Source organism: Coregonus lavaretus (assembly GCF_964263955.1).
Source record: "Coregonus lavaretus genome assembly, contig: HAP1_SCAFFOLD_48, whole genome shotgun sequence".
Taxonomy (NCBI): domain Eukaryota; kingdom Metazoa; phylum Chordata; class Actinopteri; order Salmoniformes; family Salmonidae; genus Coregonus; species Coregonus lavaretus.
Window position 1 is genome coordinate 86,168 of NW_028163311.1, and position 17,431 is coordinate 103,598.

A 17,431-nucleotide genomic window follows, 5' to 3' on the forward strand; every position below is an offset into this window, starting at 1 on the left:
CCCCTATGGTGGATGGAGTGAGGAAGCCCAGTGGTTGGTGCACGCCGACTGACCCCTATGGTGGATGGAGTGAGGAAGCCCAGTGGTTGGTGCACGCCGACTGACCCCTATGGTGGATGGAGTGAGGAAGCCCAGTGGTTGGTGCACGCCGACCGACCCCTATGGTCGATGGAGTGAGGAAGCCCAGTGGTTGGTGCACGTGGACTGACCCCTATGGTGGATGGCGTGAGGAAGCCCAGTGGTTGGTGCACGCCGACTGACCCCTATGGTGGATGGCGTGAGGAAGCCCAGTGGTTGGTGCACGCCGACTGACCCCTATGGTGGATGGAGTGAGGAAGCCCAGTGGTTGGTGCACGCCGACTGACCCCTATGGTGGATGGAGTGAGGAAGCCCAGTGGTTGGTGCACGCCGACTGACCCCTATGGTGGATGGAGTGAGGAAGCCCAGTGGTTAGTGCACGCCGACTGACCCGTATGGTGGATGGAGTGAGGAAGCCCAGTGGTTGGTGCACGCCGACTGACCCCTATGGTGGATGGAGTGAGGAAGCCCAGTGGTTGGTGCACGCCGACTGACCCATATGGTGGATGGAGTGAAAAAGCCCAGTGGTTGGTGCACGCCGACTGACCCCTATGGTGGATGGCGTGAGGAAGCCCAGTGGTTGGTGCACGGCGACTTACCCCTATGGTGGATGGAGTGAGGAAGCCCAGTGGTTGGTGCACGGCGACAGATCCCTATGGTGGATGAAGTGAGGAAGCCCAGTGGTTGGTGCATGCCGACTGACCCCTATGGTGGATGGAGTGAGGAAGCCCAGTGGTTGGTGCACGCCTACTGACCCCTATGGTGGATGGAGTGAGGAAGCCCAGTGGTTGGTGCACGCCGACTGACCCCTATGGTGGATGGAGTGAGGAAGCCCAGTGGTTGGTGCACGCCGACCGACCCCTATGGTGGATGGAGTGAGGAAGCCCAGCGGTTGGTGCACGCCGACTGACCCGTTTGGTGGATGGAGTGTGGAAGCTCAGCGGTTGGTGCACGCCGACTGACCCGTTTGGTGGATGGAGTGTGGAAGCTCAGTGGTTGGTGCACGCCGACTGACCCCTATGGTGGATGGAGTGAGGAAGCCCAGTGGTTGGTGCACGCCGACTGACCCCTATGGTGGATGGAGTGAGGAAGCCCAGTGGTTGGTGCACGCCGACCGACCCCTATGGTGGATGGAGTGAGGAAGCCCAGTGGTTGGTGCACGCCGACCGACCCCTATGGTGGATGGAGTGAGGAAGCCCAGTGGTTGGTGCACGCCGACTGACCCGTATGGTGGATGGATTGAGGAAGCCCAGTGGTTGGTGCGCGCCGACTGACCCGTATGGTGGATGGCGTGAGGAAGCCCAGTGGTTGGTGCACGGCGACTGACCCCTATGGTGGATGGAGTGAGGAAGCCCAGTGGTTGGTGCACGGCGACTGACCCCTATGGTGGATGGAGTGAGGAAGCCCAGTGGCTGGTGCATGCCGACTGACCCCTATGGTGGATGGAGTGAGGAAGCCCAGTGGTTGGTGCACGCCGACTGACTCCTATGGTGGATGGAGTGAGGAAGCCCAGTGGTTGGTGCACGCCGACTGACCCGTTTGGTGGATGGAGTGAGGAAGCCCAGTGGTTGGTGCACGCTGACTGACCCCTATGGTGGATGGAGTGAGGAAACCCAGTGGTTGGTGCACGCCGACTGAACCGTATGGTGGATGGAGTGAGGAAGCCCAGTGGTTGGTGCACGCCGACTGACCGCTATGGTGGATGGAGTGAGGAAGCCCAGTGGTTGGTGCACGCCGACCGACCCCTATGGTGGATGGAGTGAGGAAGCCCAGTGGTTGGTGCACTCCGACTGACCCTTATGGTGGATGGAGTGAGGAAGCCCAGTGGTTGGTGCACGCCGACCGACCCCTATGGTGGATGGAGTGAGGAAGCCCAGTGGTTGGTGCACGCCGACCGACCCCTATGGTGGATGGAGTGTGGAAGCCCAGTGGTTGGTGCACGCCGACCGACCCCTATGGTGGATGGAGTGTGGAAGCCCAGTGGTTGGTGCACGCCGACCGACCCCTATGGTGGATGGAGTGAGGAAGCCCAGTGGTTGGTGCACGCCGACCGACCCCTATGGTGGATGGAGTGAGGAAGCCCAGGGGTTGGTGCACGCCGACCGACCCCTATGGTGGATGGAGTGAGGAAGCCCAGGGGTTGGTGCACGCCGACCGACCCCTATGGTGGATGGAGTGAGGAAGCCCAGGGGTTGGTGCACGGCGACCGACCCCTATGGTGGATGTAGTGATGAAGCCCAGTGGTTGGTGCACGCCGACCGACCCGTATGGTGGATGGAGTGAGGAAGCCCAGTGGTTGGTGCACGCCGACCGACCCCTATGGTGGATGGAGTGAGGAAGCCCAGTAGTTGGTGCACGCCGACCGACCCCTATGGTGGATGGAGTGAGGAAGCCCAGTGGTTGGTGCACGCCGACTGACCCATATGGTGAATGGAGTGAGGAAGCCCAGTGGTTGGTGCACGCCGACTGACCCCTATGGTGGATGGCGTGAGAAAGCCCAGTGGTTGGTGCACGGCGACTGACCCCTATGGTGGATGGAGTGAGGAAGCCCAGTGGTTGGTGCACGGCGACTGACCCCTATGGTGGATGGAGTGAGGAAGCCCAGTGGTTGGTGCACGCCGACTGACCCGTATGGTGGATGGAGTGAGGAAGCCCAGTGGTTGGTGCACGCCGACTGACCCCTATGGTGGATGGAGTGAGGAAGCCCAGTGGTTGGTGCACGCCGACTGACCCCTATGGTGGATGGAGTGAGGAAGCCCAGTGGTTGGTGCACGCCGACTGACCCCTATGGTGGATGGAGTGAGGAAGCCCAGTGGTTAGTGCACGCCGACTGACCCGTATGGTGGATGGAGTGAGGAAGCCCAGTGGTTGGTGCACGCCGACTGACCCCTATGGTGGATGGAGTGAGGAAGCCCAGTGGTTGGTGCACGCCGACTGACCCATATGGTGGATGGAGTGAGGAAGCCCAGTGGTTGGTGCACGCCGACTGACCCCTATGGTGGATGGCGTGAGGAAGCCCAGTGGTTGGTGCACGGCGACTTACCCCTATGGTGGATGGAGTGAGGAAGCCCAGTGGTTGGTGCACGGCGACAGATCCCTATGGTGGATGAAGTGAGGAAGCCCAGTGGTTGGTGCATGCCGACTGACCCCTATGGTGGATGGAGTGAGGAAGCCCAGTGGTTGGTGCACGCCGACTGACCCCTATGGTGGATGGAGTGAGGAAGCCCAGTGGTTGGTGCACGCCGACTGACCCCTATGGTGGATGGAGTGAGGAAGCCCAGTGGTTGGTGCACGCCGACCGACCCCTATGGTGGATGGAGTGAGGAAGCCCAGCGGTTGGTGCACGCCGACTGACCCGTTTGGTGGATGGAGTGTGGAAGCTCAGTGGTTGGTGCACGCCGACTGACCCGTTTGGTGGATGGAGTGTGGAATCTCAGTGGTTGGTGCACGCCGACTGACCCCTATGGTGGATGGAGTGAGGAAGCCCAGTGGTTGGTGCACGCCGACTGACCCCTATGGTGGATGGAGTGAGGAAGCCCAGTGGTTGGTGCACGCCGACCGACCCCTATGGTGGATGGAGTGAGGAAGCCCAGTGGTTGGTGCACGCCGACCGACCCCTATGGTGGATGGAGTGAGGAAGCCCAGTGGTTGGTGCACGCCGACCGACCCGTATGGTGGATGGATTGAGGAAGCCCAGTGGTTGGTGCGCGCCGACTGACCCGTATGGTGGATGGCGTGAGGAAGCCCAGTGGTTGGTGCACGGCGACTGACCCCTATGATGGATGGAGTGAGGAAGCCCAGTGGTTGGTGCACGGCGACTGACCCCTATGGTGGATGGAGTGAGGAAGCCCAGTGGCTGGTGCATGCCGACTGACCCCTATGGTGGATGGAGTGAGGAAGCCCAGTGGTTGGTGCACGCCGACTGACCCCTATGGTGGATGGAGTGAGGAAGCCCAGTGGTTGGTGCACGCCGACTGACCCCTATGGTGGATGGAGTGAGGAAGCCCAGTGGTTGGTGCACGCCGACCGACCCCTATGGTCGATGGAGTGAGGAAGCCCAGTGGTTGGTGCACGTGGACTGACCCCTATGGTGGATGGCGTGAGGAAGCCCAGTGGTTGGTGCACGCCGACTGACCCCTATGGTGGATGGCGTGAGGAAGCCCAGTGGTTGGTGCACGCCGACTGACCCCTATGGTGGATGGCGTGAGGAAGCCCAGTGGTTGGTGCACGCCGACTGACCCCTATGGTGGATTGCGTGAGGAAGCCCAGTGGTTGGTGCACGCCGACTGACCCCTATGGTGGATGGAGTGTGGAAGCTCAGTGGTTGGTGCACGCCGACTGACCCCTATGGTGGATGGAGTGAGGAAGCCCAGTGGTTGGTGCACGCCGACTGACCCCTATGGTGGATGGAGTGAGGAAGCCCAGTGGTTGGTGCACGCCGACCGACCCCTATGGTGGATGGAGTGAGGAAGCCCAGTGGTTGGTGCACGCCGACCGACCCCTATGGTGGATGGAGTGAGGAAGCCCAGTGGTTGGTGCACGCCGACTGACCCGTATGGTGGATGGATTGAGGAAGCCCAGTGGTTGGTGCGCGCCGACTGACCCGTATGGTGGATGGCGTGAGGAAGCCCAGTGGTTGGTGCACGGCGACTGACCCCTATGGTGGATGGAGTGAGGAAGCCCAGTGGTTGGTGCACGGCGACTGACCCCTATGGTGGATGGAGTGAGGAAGCCCAGTGGCTGGTGCATGCCGACTGACCCCTATGGTGGATGGAGTGAGGAAGCCCAGTGGTTGGTGCACGCCGACTGACCCCTATGGTGGATGGAGTGAGGAAGCCCAGTGGTTGGTGCACGCCGACTGACCCCTATGGTGGATGGAGTGAGGAAGCCCAGTGGTTGGTGCACGCCGACCGACCCCTATGGTGGATGGAGTGAGGAAGCCCAGTGGTTGGTTAACGCCGACTGACCCCTATGGTGGATGGAGTGAGGAAGCCCAGCGGTTGGTGCACGCCGACTGACCCGTTTGGTGGATGGAGTGTGGAAGCTCAGCGGTTGGTGCACGCCGACTGACCCGTTTGGTGGATGGAGTGTGGAAGCTCAGTGGTTGGTGCACGCCGACTGACCCTATGGTGGATGGAGTGAGGAAGCCCAGTGGTTGGTGCACGCCGACTGACCCCTATGGTGGATGGAGTGAGGAAGCCCAGTGGTTGGTGCACGCCGACCGACCCCTATGGTGGATGGAGTGAGGAAGCCCAGTGGTTGGTGCACGCCGACCTACCCCTATGGTGGATGGAGTGAGGAAGCCCAGTGGTTGGTGCACGCCGACCGACCCCTATGGTCGATGGCGTGAGGAAGCCCAGTGGTTGGTGCACGCCGACCGACCCCTATGGTGGATGGAGTGAGGAAGCCCAGTGGTTGGTGCACGTGGACTGACCCCTATGGTGGATGGCGTGAGGAAGCCCAGTGGTTGGTGCACGCCGACTGACCCCTATGGTGGATGGCGTGAGGAAGCCCAGTGGTTGGTGCACGCCGACTGACCCCTATGGTGGATGGCGTGAGGAAGCCCAGTGGTTGGTGCACGCCGACTGACCCCTATGGTGGATGGCGTGAGGAAGCCCAGTGGTTGGTGCACGCCGACTGACCCCTATGGTGGATGGAGTGAGGAAGCCCAGTGGTTGGTGCACGCCGACTGACCCCCATGGTGGACGGAGTGAGGAAGCCCAGTGGTTGGTGCACGCCGACTGACCCCTATGGTGGACGGAGTGAGGAAGCCCAGTGGTTGGTGCACGCCGACTGACCCCTATGGTGGACGGAGTGAGGAAGCCCAGTGGTTGGTGCACGCCGACTGACCCCTATGGTGGACGGAGTGAGGAAGCCCAGTGGTTGGTGCACGCCGACTGACCCGTATGGTGGACGGAGTGAGGAAGCCCAGTGGTTGGTGCACGCCGACTGACCCCTATGGTGGACGGAGTGAGGAAGCCCAGTGGTTGGTGCACGCCGACTGACCCCTATGGTGGACGGAGTGAGGAAGCCCAGTGGTTGGTGCACGCCGACTGACCCCTATGGTGGACTGAGTGAGGAAGCCCAGTGGTTGGTGCACGCCGACTGACCCGTATGGTGGACGGAGTGAGGAAGCCCAGTGGTTGGTGCACGCCGACTGACCCCTATGGTGGACGGAGTGAGGAAGCCCAGTGGTTGGTGCACGCCGACTGACCCCTATGGTGGACGGAGTGAGGAAGCCCAGTGGTTGGTGCACGCCGACTGACCCCTATGGTGGACGGAGTGAGGAAGCACAGTGGTTGGTGCACGCCGACTGACCCCTATGGTGGATGGAGTGAGGAAGCCCAGGGGTTGGTGCACGCCGACTGACCCCTATGGTGGATGGAGTGAGGAAGCCCAGTGGTTGGTGCACGCCGACTGACCCCTATGGTGGATGGAGTGAGGAAGCCCAGTGGTTGGTGCACGCCGACTGACCCCTATGGTGGATGGAGTGAGGCAGCCCAGTGGTTGGTGCACGCCGACTGACCCCTATGGTGGATGGAGTGAGGCAGCCCAGTGGTTGGTCCACGCCGACTGACCCCTATGGTGGATAGAGTGAGGAAGCCCACTCCATATATTATTTTGTTCTTTGAAGAAGAGTCTCTCCCTTCATACGTATATTTGGGTCATGTGAGATGTCCTGTAAGAGCCTTGGTGCCCAAACCCTTGGAGTGTGAGAAATGTAAACGATTTCGACATGTGTCTAGTCTATATAGAGGGGAGGAGTATCATGAATTGGGCCAGACAACCTGCTCCAGGTCAATAGAGCTGACCAGGGAGGCAGCCGCTGGAAGCAGCCTAAAGACGACTCCGACCGCAGGTCCAGTCCGTCTGTCTTGCGCTGTGTGACCAGCACGTGGAAGGAGGGAACAGAAAGAGGCCGCTGTAGATGTTATGGGTGGAAGATGGCACAATGATGCCATCTGTTGGTAAATGTTCATTACTGCAACTCCAGTGTTTTACCGGTGTACTTGAGATACCCGGATGTTTTGCAATATACTGAACAAGACTGGTTACTCGCATCAATGCCTCTGCCTCGTCATTTAACATTCAAACAGTAGGTGGCGGCAATAGTCCAACTCGGCCATAAAACCTTGAAGAAGAAGAAGCAGTAGAACTGTGCTGTGAAGACGATCGCTTTTGTGTCCGTTTCAAATGTATTACTACAGGTATGTAATAGCGCGTTTAAACTTTCTAATATCGAAAGAACATGTCATAACATGCTAGTTAACAAATCCGTCAAGGTATTATCACGCTTGGTGAAGGTTTTATGTTTGTGTCAAACCGAGTAAAGAACGTGATAAGTCACATCGCTGGAGACTGGGTTTCTGAGGGAATTAAACATTATTTAGTCAAGATAAATTAATAAAGAATCCATTTATTGGAAATTTCTGAATTGGTTTTACATGTTATTGGTTTTTTGGGTACATTGTTTTTAATAATAAAATGGCGGCGCCTCTCGGTCAGCGTCAACGGACTTCAGTGAGAACAGTGTCGGTGCAGAGAGAAAATGTCACGGTCGACCTACTGTTTTGAAGCTGAATGTAATGATTAGCAGTTTTCTACATGTGTAGTAATATTCAGACACATTCAGTTGTTTCTATCTTATCTACATTTGATACTATGGTGTGAATGGGAAATAATATTGTTTTTTGCGAGCGAAATCACATTATATTGGTCATACGCGACAAATACAACGTGTAGACTTTACAGTGAAATGCCTACTTACGAGCCCATTACCAATAATGCATAGTTAAAAAATCAAAGACAAATATTTGATACATTCAAAAGTAAATAGTAGCACATAAAAAACAATAACGAGGCTATATACAAGGAGTACCAGTACCGAGTCAATGTTCAGGGGTAATTAAGGTAATACAGTATGAATCTGCAGGGTTAATTGAGGTAATACAGTATGTACATGTAGGTAGGGTGAAAAGTGACTAGGTAATCAGGATATATCATGAACAGAGTAGCAGCAGCTTATGTGTGTTTGTGGCGTCAATATGCGTGTGTGTGTGTTGAGTGTCAGTGTAGTTTGTGTTGATCAGGAAGTGTGCGTAGAGCCAGTGCAAAACATTTTAGATAAATAATAAAAAGGGGGTCAATGTAAATAGTCCAGGCGGCCATTTTATTAACTGTTCAGCAGTCTTATGGCTTGGGTTACAAATTGTTCAGGAGCCTTTTGGTCCCAGACTTGGCGCTCCGGTACCGCTTGCCTTGTTGTAGTAGAGACAACAGTCTATGATTTGGTTGGCTGGATTATTTGACAATTTTTAGGGCCATCATCTGACACCACCTGGTATAGAGGTCCTGGATGGCAGGGAGTTCGGCTCCAGTGAATTACTTGGCCGTACGCACTACCCTCTGTAGCGCCTTGCACTCGAATGCAGAGCAGTTGCCATACCAAGCGGTGATGCAGCCAGTCAAGATGCTCTCAATGGTGCAGCTTTTTGAGGATCTGAGGGCCCATGCCAAAACTTGTCAGCCTCCTGAGGGGTAGGAGGTGTTGTCATGCCCTGTTCACGACTGTTGGTGTGTTTGGACCATGATAGGTCCTTAGTGACGTGGACACTGAGGAACTAGAAGCTCTCGACCCGCTCCACTATACCCCCGTCAATGTGAATGGGGGGGCGTGTTCTGCCCTCCGTTTCCTGTAGTCCTCCATAAGCTCCTGAGTCTTGCCCATGTTGAGGGAGAGGTTGTTGTCATGGCACCACACTGCCAGGTCTCTGACCTCTCATCGTCGTCGGTGATCAGGCCTACCACCGTCAGCAAACTTAATGATGGTGTTGAAGTCGTGCGCAGCCACGTAGTCGTGGGTGAACAGGAAGTATAGGAGCACGCGCCCCTGAGAGGCCCCGTGTTAAAGGTCAGCGTGGAGGATGTGTTGTTGCCTACCCTCACCACCTGGGGGCGGCTCGTCAGGAAGTCCAGGAGCCAGTTGCAGAGGGAGGTGTTCAGTCCCAGGGTCCTTAACTTAGTGATGAGCTTGGAGGGCACTATGGTGTTGAACGCTGAGCTGTAGTCAATGAACAACATTCTTACGTGGGTGTGCCTTTTGTCCAGATAGTGCAATAGAGATTACGTCATCTGTGTGGCTGTTGGGGCTGTAGACTAATTGGAGTGGGTTTCTGGGATGATGGTGTTGATGTCAGCCATGACCAACCTTTCAAAGCATTTCATGGCTGCAGATGTGAGTTCTACGGGCTGCAGGTATACAGACTGGGTCTGGGAGAGGTTGAAAATGTCACTGAAGACACTTGCCAGATGGACAGCACATGCTCAGAGTATGCGTCATGATAATCCGTCTGGCCCGGCGGCCTTGTGAATGTTAACCTGTTTAAAGGTCTGACTGTTTAAAGGCTATGGAGAGCGTGATCATACAGTCGTCCGGAACAGCTGGTGCTTTCACTCATGGTTCAGTGTTGCCTGCCTCGAAGCGAGCATATTTAAGGCATTTAGCTTATCTGGTAGGCTCGTGTCACTGGGCAGCTCTCGGCTGGGTTTCCCTTTGTAATCCATAATACTAGTGCTGAGCGATTAGTGCGATTTTTAGGTCAGTTTGGTTTCGGTTCGATTATTAAAAAAGAATCACAGATTTGAGTTTCAATTATTTATTTTTTACATGAAATAAGTAATGAAATAATGACAATGATTTTAGAGCTTTTTAATGGAAATTCCAAAGGCCAAAATAGTGAACATTCAATTGCCAAAACATTGAAAACATTCCTTTGTCTCTGTCAGGTCCACATTTGGTAGACATCAATAGAAAAGTAGAAAGTTACTATGAAAAAACTAAATATTTCAGTTGTGTATATTATACTGAACAAAAATATAAACCTAACATGTAAAGTGTTGCTCCCATGTTTCATGAACTGAAATAAAAGATCCCAGAAATTTTCCATATGCACAAAACGTTTATTTAGCTCAAATTTTGTACAGAAGTCTGCGTGGACATGAGCTGAAATAAAAAATCCCTGAAATAAAAATTCCAGAAATGTTCCATACGCACAAAAAGCTTATTTCTCTCAAATGTTGTGCACAAGTTTGTTTCCATCCCTGTTAGTGAGCATTTCTCCTTTGCCAAGATAATCCATCCACCTGACAGGTGTGGTATATCAAGAAGCTGATTAAACAGCATGATCATTACACAGGTGCACCTTGTGCTGGGGACAACAAAAGAGCACTCTAAAATGTGCAGTTTTGTCACAACACAGATGTCTCAAGTTTTGAGGGAGGGTGCAATTGGCATGCTGACTGCAGGAATAGTCCACCAGAGCTGTTGCCAGAGAATTTAAAGTTTATTTCTCTACCATAAGCCGCCTCCAATGTCGTTTTAGAGAATTTGGCAGTATGTCCAACCGGCCTCACAACCGCAGAGCAAGTTTAAACACACCAGCCAAGGACCTCCACATCCGGCTTCTTCACCTGCGGGATCGTCTGAGACCATCCACCTGGACAGCTGATGAAACTAAGGATTAGGTCTGCATGTACTAAAGCCCTTTTGTGGGAGAAAACTCATTCTGACTTGGCTGGGCCCCAGTGGGTGGTCCTCCCATGTTTTTAAAAATGTATAAACTGCCTTAATTTTGCTGGACCCCAGGACGAGTAGCTGCTTGCAGCAGCTAATGGGGATCCATAATAAATACAAATACAAAATGCACCCCTTCCCAGTCATGTGAAATCCATAGATTAGGGCCTAATGAATTTATTTCAATTGACTGATTTCCTTATATGAACAGTAACTCAGTAAAAACGTTGAAATTGTTGCATGTTGCGTTTTATATTTTTGTTCAGTATACTTAGTTTCTATTTGATTACTTGATAGTTTTTTATTCCTTAAGGTCTGTCTGTCAATCATTTTACTAGTTCTTCAAAGAAGATAAGGCATTCCTTCACGAACTGTCTCTTTCCTCTCGTGATTGTGTTTACATTCCTCTCTCATGCCGTCTGTGTGTATCTAATCTAACGTAGCAGACGTAAAAGTACCCTTCTAGAGATCTGTATCTTTCCGAGTCGGGGGAAAACAGGCGCAATGGATTATGGTCGTTGTAGTGAATTACCACGTTTCTGCACTGAACTAGGTTGAATATTTGCTTACTGAAAACTACAACTCACTTTAGCCCAGCGTACCACATACTGTAGTTCCTGACTTGATTTCTCTCGTTAATGATTTTATTTCTCTCTAGAAAGTGTTGGGCTCACACACACAAAAAAAACTAAATGGAATTCTAGTAATTGAACCGTCGTCAGTTGTTTAATAACACAAAAAAAATGTAGAAACACTAAAATAATACAATGAAGACAAGGTTATTCAGGAAAATAGAACATAGTGCTGCCTAGAACAAACTGCAACCTTGTACTAAATGGTTTTTGAGTCATTTATGCATTTATGTGAATTTAAGTGCACACACTTTATGTGAATAAATGAATGTTTTGTTGTCAATGATTAGTTACCTGATATATGGAAATTAGATTAACAATAAAAATTGAATATATTTTTGGAGAATACAGAAAGTGCCAGAACTGTCAAGACAATAACTTTAGTGTCTGTTTCTCATTATTACTACAGGACGACTATAATAAGGTCTGAGGCCGGTAACATCAACAGTGAGGACAAACCCAGCCTGCCTCTCTCCTTCCACACTGAGTCCAAACCTACAGTCACTGGGTCCTGATTGTGACAGTGGAGCCCAGTTTGCACTGCAGGATCCAGAGATGGCATCAGTGAAGCTGGAAGACTGCAGTCAAACACTGGAGCTGAATGTAATCAACATTAAAGATGAAGAAGAGGAGGAGAAGATTGGGAAATCTGTTTCTCATGGTAAGAGCAGGTTCATTCCAACTTCCCACTGTGCATGAAAAGTTGCAGTAGAACTGTTTCATCATGAACTGTTTCAATGAGAAGGTAGATATTATTTCATGCTATTGACACTTACATGGTTTGACACCAGTATTGTCAGCATGTGTTTTATTCACTGGGCTATCTGGAGTGATCAGAGAGTAGACTAAAGAAGCGAAGTAGACAAACTGCCAGTGTTTTAAAGTTCTATGAACTGAGTCTGTGTAGTTACTAACCCTTGTGATAGTGAGTGGAGGATGATATGGCTCATCATTTTCATGACTTTTTCCCCTTTTTAGTTTTGACTTCTACCCAGTTTTAAAATAGTTTTATTCCCCTTTTGTAATTGTACAGCCTACTTATATGAATTCATATGTCTTATGGTACAGCCAGAAGAGGACTTGCCACCCCTCAGAGCCTGGTTCCTCTTTAGGTTTGTTTCCGAGGTTGCTACTTTTCTAGGGAGTTTTTCGTGGCCACTGTGCTTCTACATCTGCATTGCTTGCTCTTTTGGGGTTTTAGGCTGGGTTTCTGTAAAGCACTTTGTGACAACTGCTGATGCAAAAATGGGCTTCGTAAAATACATTTGATTGACATGTATATCACACCAACTGACTGGTTCTTCTGATGTTGTTCACACAGGAGACCACGTTGAGACATTCTCTACATCCAGAGAACAACAGCAGGAAGATCACAGAGCTAAGAGGTCTCACCACTGCCCACATTGTGAGGAGATTTTCCCAATTCTATCAAAGCTAGAAATACACAGAAAAATACACACAGGCGAGAAGCTTTACTCCTGCTCTGACTGTGGGAAGAGTTTCTCCCGATTGTATACCTTAAAAACACATGAGCGCATACATACAGGAGAGAAGCCTTTCTACTGCTCTGACTGTGGGGATAGTTTCTCTCAAAAGAGCAGCTTAAAAGCACACCAACAAATACATACAGGAGAGAAGCCTTACTCCTGCTCTGATTGTGGGAAGAGTTTCTCCCGATCGGAAACCTTAAAATCACATGAACGTATGCATACAGGAGAGAAGCCTTACTACTGCTCTGACTGTGGAAGAAGTTTCTCCCGATCTGATAACTTAAAATCACATGAACGTATACATACAGGAGAGAAGCCTTTCTACTGCTCTGACTGTGGGGATAGTTTCTCTCAAAAGAGCAGCTTAAAAGCACACCAACAAATACATACAGGAGAGAAGCCTTACTCCTGCTCTGACTGTGGGAAGAGTTTCTCCCGATTGGATACCTTAAAAACACATGAACGTATACATACAGGAGAAAACCCTTACTCCTGCTCTGACTGTGTAAAATGCTTTAAAACATCAACTGAGCTAAAAGTACATCAGAGAGCACACACAGGAGAGAAGCCTTACGTCTGCTCTGACTGTGTAAAATGCTTCAAAACATCAACTGAGCTAAAAGTTCATCAGAGATCACACACAGGAGAGAAGCCGTACTCCTGCTCTGACTGTGGGAGGAGTTTCTCTTACCAGAGCAACTTAAAAACACACCAACGTATACATCAAGTAGAAAAGCCACATCAGTTCTCTAAGACCTGCTAAGATTAGTCACTCCATCACTTAATTCTCATCTCATAAAATAAGTTGTAATGTTGAATTGGATCAAATGAAGAATAGAACACTATTGTAATCCTATTGTTTCTCACTGTGCAGAGGAAAGGGAGCGTTATAGAATGTTTACCTCTCTTTACTGATCAGTGTGCACCTTGTCAGTTTTGATAGTTTCTACTGTAATGATATTGAGATGACCTTGGATTTGCCCTTAGTGTTGAATACCCTCTGTGAGGCTTCTCATTTAGAAAACAAACACTATAGTCTGCCAGTTGACTGGGTGGTACTGCTTCCCTCTCAGCCTGGTCTGACTCTGTCTGTGGGGAGAATCTCATCACGGAGGACTTTAGCATTTTAGCTAATTAGCAACTTTGTAACTACTTACTACTTTTTAGCTATTACTTAGCATGTTAGCTAACCCTTCCCCCTTCCCCTATCCCCATTTAACCCTACCTTAAACCCCTAACCTAGCTAATGTTAGCAACAACACATTGGAATCCATAACATATCATACATATTACAAGTTCGTAACATATTGTATGAATAGCAATGCGTAACAGAACATACACATTTTAATTCGTAACATACGATACGTCCTACAAGTCGTATTATACTGAACAAAAATAGAAACGCAACAATTTCCAAGATTTTGCTGAGTTACAGTTCATATAAGGAAATCTGTCAATTGAAATAAATAAATTAGGCCCTGATCTATGGATTTCATATGACTGGCCAGGGGCGCAGCCATGGGTGGGCCTGGGAGGTCATAGGCCCACCCACTTGGCCCAGCCAATCAGAATGAGTTTTTCCCCACAAAAGGTCTTTATTACAGAAATAAATACTACTCAGCACCCCGCCCCCCTCCCCTCAGACGATCCTGCAGGTGAAGAAGCCGGATGTGGAGGTCCTGGGCTGACGTGGTTACATGTGGTCTGCGGTTGTGAGGCCGGTTGGACGTACTGCCAAATTCTCTAAAACAACGTTTAAGGTGGCTTATGGTAGAGAAATAAATATTGAATTCTCTGGCAACAGCTCTGGTGGACATTCCTGCAGTCATCATGACAATTGCACACTCCCTCAAAACTTGAGACATCTGTGACATTGTGTTGTGTGGCCTTTTATTGTCCCCAGCACAAGGTGCACCTGTGTAATGATCATGCTGTTTAATCAGCTTCTTGATATACCACACCTGTCAGTTGGATGGATTATCTTGACAAAGGCTGAAATGCTCACTAAACAGGATGTAAACAAATTTGTGCACAACATTTGAGAGAAATAAGCTTTTTACGCATATGGTACATTTCTGGGATTTTTTTATTTCAGCTCATGAAACAAAACTTTACATGTTGCGTTTATATTTTTATTTCACTTTATATTATGGTAGGCCAATGTAATGTAACATAACATACTAAATGGAGTGGCACTGATTTTTTTTGTAACATAATACGTTTTGCTCTGAGACCAGGTTGTCCCTCTGCAGTATTCTGTTGGAATGAGCTAGTAGACACAACATGTATCAGACAGAGATGGTGTGATGATCAGTTTTCACCATTAGTTTGGGTGGATTATTTTAGCTATTACAGTTTTTTTTTTCAATTGCTTAAGCACAATTTTGAAAACAGGGCCCGGTTTTTCAAACCCCTTCACACAATGAGCACAACACTACACCAAAGTAGCACAACACCTCAGATCATTTGCAAAATGGAACGCTGTTGTCAAAACTATACAATGTCTTCTAAAAAACTTATTGTGATGTCATAACATAAAACCCAACCATCATATGGTCTGATTCTGTTTGAATCAGTTAGACACTCCTGTGCTCAACCTTAAAACACTTTTAGCATTTACACAGAGAAAGTGTAAAAATTAATTCACCAACACCACATGACCCCCAATTGTGCAGACTAATGAAAATATGTATTTATTTTCATGTACTCAAGTCAGTCAATACTGAACATTTCAACAAAACATTTTCCAGTTTTCATACAGTATTACTGAACGTACCATTGCACTGTAAGCTTACAGTAATACTGTAACATAAATTACATATCCAGTTCAGTACTGAATAAAAAAAGAAAAATAAGCTAAACATCTCTCCGCCTAGCTGGATCTGGCCACAGGGCCTCGTCAACATCACAGGCTATATTTTCATTTGCAAGGCAACGTGGGAAGAATCTTTTGGAGTGATAAATCCACCCTTGTATGGATGCTGTTTCAATTTGATCACATGCTTCCACCATAGATTGAATGAGGGCCATCTGGACATAGGGCCGGAGATCATAAACCTTCCACCGCCATGCTGAGAAGAACTCCTCGATGGGGTTTAGGAAGGGGGAGTATGGTGGAAGGTATTGAACTGTAAATTGTGGGTGTTGATGAAACCAGTTTTGGACCAGAGCAGAATGATGGAAAGCTACATTGTCCCAGATGACAATGAATTGCATCTGGTCCCTTTGGTTTGCTGCTCTGATAATATTGTGTAATCTGTCTAAAAATGTAAGAATGAGGTCAGTGTTTTAAGGACCCAAGTTGGCATGGCAGTGGAGGACCCCATTCTGTGTAATGGCAGCACAAAGGGTAATGTTACCCCCACGTTGCCCTGGTACATTGACAATAGCCAATGATGTTTCTTCCCCTTCTTCTCACTGTTGTCAGGTTAAATCCAGCCTCAATGTATATAGTGGGGGGGAAAAAGTATTTAGTCAGCCACCAATTGTGCAAGTTCTCCCACTTAAAAATATGAGAGAGGCCTGTAATTTTCATCATAGGTACACGTCAACTATGACAGACAAAATGAGAATTTTTTTCTCCAGAAAATCACATTGGAGGATTTTTAATGAATTTATTTGCAAATTATGGTGGAAAATAAGTATTTGGTCAATAACAAAAGTTTCTCAATACTTAGTTATACCCTTTGTTGGCAATGACACAGGTCAAACGTTTTCTGTAAGTCTTCACAAGGTTTTCACACACTGTTGCTGGTATTTTGGCCCATTCCTCCATGCAGATCTCCTCTAGAGCAGTGACGTTTTGGGGCTGTCGCTGGGCAACACGGACTTTCAACTCCCTCCAAAGATTTTCTATGGGGTTGAGATCTGTAGACTGGCTAGGCCACTCCAGGACCTTGAAATGCTTCTTACGAAGCCACTCCTTTGTTGCCCAGGCGGTGTGTTTGGGATCATTGTCATGCTGAAAGACCCAGCCACGTTTCATCTTCAATGCCCTTGCTGATGGAAGGTACCTATGATGAAAATTACAGGCCTCTCTCATCTTTTTAAGTGGGAGAACTTGCACAATTGGTGGCTGACTAAATACTTTTTTCCCCCCACTGTATAAACTCATGCGGGACTTCCTCTGCATACATTTGCAAAACTCTCTGAAATACAGCAAAAGATCATTGTGTAGATCAATTTACTGTAGGTCTGCTATACAGTCAAATTACATGTACAGTAAAAAGGTTATGTGTGCAGTACAGAATACTACAGTCAGTGAACAAAACGTACCACCACATATTCACGCCGCAGGCCTTTCAACCTGTCTGAATTTCTTTCAAATGGCACTTTTATACAGTTGTTTCATCAGAACTTGAAGTTTTTTTAAGGATACGGGCTATTGTTGACAGAGAGACCTGTTGGACATTATTGAAAATTCGGTGATCATTGACAATATGGGCTTGAATTTCTATAAGTCTGATTGCATTATTGGCCAAAACAAGGTTTATGATCTCTCTCTCTCTCTTGCTCCTATGTGAATATGGGGCCCCTCCCTCCTTGGTGTTCTCGACGTTCCATCCTATGTTGGCCAAACAAAATACATGGAGCTAACTGTAACATGATAGAGGAATAGATACCAAAACTGTTGATAATAGTACATGCAGTAAGCTATG

General features: G+C 49.3%; 2 long non-coding RNA genes across 2 annotated transcripts; both read left to right on the forward strand.

Moving 5' to 3' along the window:
* The first annotated feature begins 7,211 nt into the window (after positions 1-7,211).
* Positions 7,212-10,781, forward strand: LOC311118304. The gene is made up of 2 exons (XR_014611793.1): positions 7,212-7,286; positions 10,461-10,781. It is a non-coding gene; the product is annotated as an uncharacterized lncRNA (long non-coding RNA).
* Positions 10,782-11,703: 922 nt separating this feature from the next.
* Positions 11,704-15,625, forward strand: LOC311118305. Its single transcript, XR_014611794.1, has 3 exons — positions 11,704-11,944; positions 12,352-12,395; positions 12,605-15,625. It is a non-coding gene; the product is annotated as an uncharacterized lncRNA (long non-coding RNA).
* Positions 15,626-17,431: the final 1,806 nt, after the last annotated feature.